A 4,332-nucleotide genomic window follows, 5' to 3' on the forward strand; every position below is an offset into this window, starting at 1 on the left:
ATAGATAGATAATCTTATAAATATTCAATACTCTGACTTTATTCATAGATATTCTTAAAAGATACTATCATGTCTATTTATAAATTTCACTATCTCTGTTCGTTCTTCGTGCTTTTATACACGTTGTAATTTACATCTTCGTTTCTGGGTCGCGCGATTAATCAAGAAAAATGGAGCCCAACCGTAGCGTATTTGCGGCAGCGAGAATTCGTCGGATGAAAATGTTTTCTGCCTTTTTTCCTCTCCCGCCTTCTGATATTTTTCTCCTATTTCGGAATCGGATCTTTTCACCGCCCCTTTTCCTCTCTTCCTTGGTTTTTTTTTTTTTTTTTACCTTGGCACGATTTTCTTCGCGCTCCACTGCCTCGAGAACTCGCTCTCCGCGCCATTCTACGCACGCATTTGTAATATCAGGAAACCGCGGGGTGTTGGTGAAATCTTCGGTTAGTATTCTCGAAAACGTAAAGAAAAGGTGAGTCGAGTCTCGAGGGTGCGGTTTTCCACCTCATTTCCACGCGAGCACGGTGAAAACCCCCGATTCTAAACTCCCCCCGAAGAAAGAATGAAACTACCTCTACTACTCTTTTACCGTGCCTCGATCTCCTCTCTGTCTTTCTTATTCGATTTCTTCCATTGTGCCTTGGCAGTCATCGGCGAGGATCATCCGTCGAATCGGATTTTAGCAGATACCTTTTTTTTTTAGACTTTCCATGCTTTCCTAGAGGATTCCTTCGCCCCTTTTTGAAGATCTTCAAATACCATCCCCTATTCCTGGCTCCGCAAAAGCTCTTCTTTCTAAAGAAAGTTACTTGTTATTAATTTTCATTTTTACAATTTAACACACTATTTAATAATTAATCAATAATAGATATATTATATCATTTGCGTGTATCAAAAATCTATAACAGTTTTACAATCGTGTCAATCTTGGATGGAAATCACAGTAGATGATAATCTAACGGATTGAATAGATGTAAAGGAAGGAGAATAAGAATCGCAGACAATTTTCAAGTGGGTCCTTTTCTTTCTTTTCATTCCCGATCGGAAGTGTGAAAGGTTCTCTCCCGGCTTAAGTGGCCGGATCCATGACACGTTTTGATTCCTGCGGAACGTATCAGGTTTCGGAACGTTCGGTGGCCGTGTTCTTCTCTTCGGTTAGGAAACGATCTCGTTTCTGAACGCGTCGACTTGTTGACCCATCTACCAGCCACTCCCGAAGGATCCGATTTCACCGACGTTTCGAGGACTCGCGACTATGCTGACCGTCTAGGCCTGCAACCGTGGAATCCTCTTCAATTGCTACCTCCGGAATTTTACCTCCGGACCATCGCGTCGAATTTCGCGGTTCCGCTAGAAATTTGAATATTCCTCGCTGTTTGCTCAATCATTTCCGTTCTTCAGTTCGTTCTTCGTTCGAATAATCGTCATTTTTTATCTCGTCCTGAAATAATAATCAAGTTATTCGAATTTATAAATAAAAATATCGATTAGATATTTTACTGGTATAAAATTAAAAAGAGATTATACGTTAAACCGAAAGATATTTAAGAGAGAATATGGCCAAGTCCAAAAAGTGGTTTGATTCCATTTATCCTCGACCACGAATTTTAACGTGTTCTCGCATGGTCATGCTCTCCACATCCAGAGCCCTCGAATAAGCCCCCTCGATTTCGTAATTCGTAGGAAAGTCTCGCGGATCGGAGGCGACAGAGACGGATGATTCGCGCGCTGTCTGATGAAAAAAAAAAGGGAATTCGCGTAGGACAGAGAAGAAGAAAAAAAGAAATGGAATAAAAAGAGACAAAGGGAGAGAGAGAGAGAGAGAGAGAGAGAGATGATATCCCTCTTGGTGTGTAGCATTTGAAGGAGACGACGGTTCCCTTTGCGAGTAGAGATCCTTATGGGACTCGGAAGGGGCATATTTACAAGGAGAAAAGAGAGGAAGGAAGACAAGCGGAGGAAAAGAGGAAAGATACGCGACGTAGAGGGGGCCACGAGGAAGAGGACGATGGGAGTGAAGCATCCTCGACAGTTCTAGGATACTCCTTGCCGGTATCCTGGGGTCCTCGCTGCACAAGGACCATCCTCTTCCTCTTCCTCTTCTTCGTGGCGCACTCCATCTCTCTCCTTCTTTCACGGTTTGGATCTTCTTCCTCTTCTTAATTCGTTCTTCCTCCCATTCTTTTCTCCCTTCCTTCCTTCCTTCCTTCCTTTCTTCCTTCTTTCCCGTTTGCCACGTTTTTATCTCCTCTTCCTCTTTTGCTCTTTCTCTTGTTTTCTTAACTCTGTTACAAAGCCGAGTAGCCACCTTTTTCAATGCACTTCTCGCTTTTCAGGATCCGTCGTCCATTCGTCGATTCTCGCTTCTTTATGCTCCCTTTAACTCTTTCTCTGTTCTTCCACTTCTTTTTTTCGCTTATCTTATTCCTCCTCTTCTGTACCTTCCCGTCGGTCTATTCGGGCAAAGTGTGTGGGATTCGATATCACCTAATCACGATCCTCGAGCAGGAACAGACTCTTCTCTCGACGACTTTTCGACAGCAGAAGAGGCGTGATTGTTTTTTCTTCTGCTGTCTGTTCACGAGCGTTACCTTTAATGGCCTTTCGATACGGCCTTACTTTAAGGACTTTTAAACGACTTGGTGTTTGGTACAACAGTAGTTGGGTTTATTTATGAAATTGAACTTAATTTTTCTGTCTAATGTAATAATTTAACGAATGTGAATATTTTCCAATTTCCAATTTCCAATTTTCAATTAAGTATTATATACATCGAGTATTATTAGTTACAAATCTTTAATTCTTGGATTTATTATTTTTCGAATTTTATTATCCAGTTTTTACTATTTCTTTTTTATTTTTTTTAAAAATGAACAATTTTCATTTTCATTTCTTTATTATTATCTTTTTTTATCTAAAATATTTTCTTTAATCAAATTCTATTAATAAAATTCATATTTTAGTTTGAAAGAAAATCAGTTTGAGATCGATAAAATAATTGAAAAATCATTTAAAATCGTGTTCTAATCGTCGAGTCAATGCTCTCCCCTGTGATCGTAAATATGGTTGCGGTGGTTGCCGAAGGAAAAGGTAGCGTGGATGTAAACGCGGCCATAGAGGACATGAGAGCGGCGGAGGTAATGCGCCAGCTGAGGCAAGGGTCCTTGCTTTGACTCCAAACTCACCAGTATAACTGAATGCCTCTCTATAGGCCGAGTACGTGCTTCTAAGTGCATCCTGATTTTTCGAAGCTTTTTGATTATGCCTTTCCTTCTCTCATTCTTTCCTTCTTTCATCCCCTCTCACTTTCCTGCTACTTGTATTCCCATTCTTTCTTCTCGCGTCTTTCCAGCTCTGATTGATCTATAAACGGGAATCAAGAAAAAGATATTACCATAATTGTTTTTTGATTTTTAACTCGTAATATTAAGGTTAAATTTTCTTTTTTTAAATTTATCGAATATATCAAATTTCTCAACGTGTAACCTACTTTCATCACGAGATTCTTTTGTCACCAATTTTTTTTCATGAATCTTCAAAATTCAATCAGGGAGAAATATTTTTTCTGTTAGACAAATGTTCTTTCTTGATTTCTTAATTCCAACTTCTTAGAAGGCGAAGAAATCGATTTACGGATTGCCACGGGCTTTTGGACGGCACGGGTCGCGGTTGGATCTCTTCACAGGTGCACAAGTAGCTGTGTTGATTTATTTGATAAATGAGTAGTGGATAGGGCTTTAAGCGGGCGAGAGAGAGGGAGGGCTCTCCAGCGGAGAGTCCTACAACGCCGAGCGCACTACTCTTTCGCTCCTCTGCTTTCGTTCCCTCTCTTTCCTCCCTACTCGTTTTTTACCCCAACTCCCTCTTGCCTCCCTCAAATCAAACGTAGAACCAGTTGGACCGACATAGGTCCCGCGAGAGCGACTCAAACACTCTCACTGGCGGTTCGTCTCTGTTACTTTCGTCATTCACGCGATTTCCACCGCTTGTTTTTCGCGGCATCTTGCCTCCTCGAGCTATCCACCAGAAACAATATACTCCTGAAAAAAAGCTTTTGGAATAATCTCTTACAATCATAAAAACATGTATTCGTGTTACAGACATTTATGATAATTTTGCCAACAAACAATCCATAAATCAATCCTTCCAAAGGCTTTAGAGAGAATAAGATAAAAGTCTTTTGGAACAAGGACGCTGCACCGTGAATATATAAGATAAGATGCAAAACGGCTGAGCAAGCACGCAACGACGAAGCCAGCTATGCAGATATCCGCGTTTTTCTTCTCTTTTACCAAAACCGTTTCGCCGATATTCCGTCTTCTTCGTGAGAGG

The 4,332-nt window shown here is 40.7% G+C and overlaps 1 protein-coding gene and 1 long non-coding RNA gene across 3 annotated transcripts in view; one reads left to right on the forward strand and one right to left on the reverse strand.

Annotated features, from left to right (window-relative positions):
* LOC102677768 overlaps positions 1-739 on the reverse strand; it is a 1,795-nt gene extending 1,056 nt beyond the window's left edge. The window contains exon 1 of the long non-coding RNA XR_422746.2: positions 335-739. This is a non-coding gene — a long non-coding RNA (uncharacterized LOC102677768). The remainder of the gene's footprint in view (positions 1-334) is intronic.
* LOC102677865 (5'-3' exoribonuclease 2 homolog) overlaps positions 1-4,332 on the forward strand; it is a 28,325-nt gene that overhangs the window by 14,104 nt on the left and 9,889 nt on the right. The gene's annotated exons all lie outside the window — the stretch shown is intronic.

Source organism: Apis dorsata, unplaced genomic scaffold, assembly GCF_000469605.1.
Source record: "Apis dorsata unplaced genomic scaffold, Apis dorsata 1.3 scaffold_884, whole genome shotgun sequence".
Classification (NCBI taxonomy): Eukaryota; Metazoa; Arthropoda; class Insecta; order Hymenoptera; family Apidae; genus Apis; species Apis dorsata.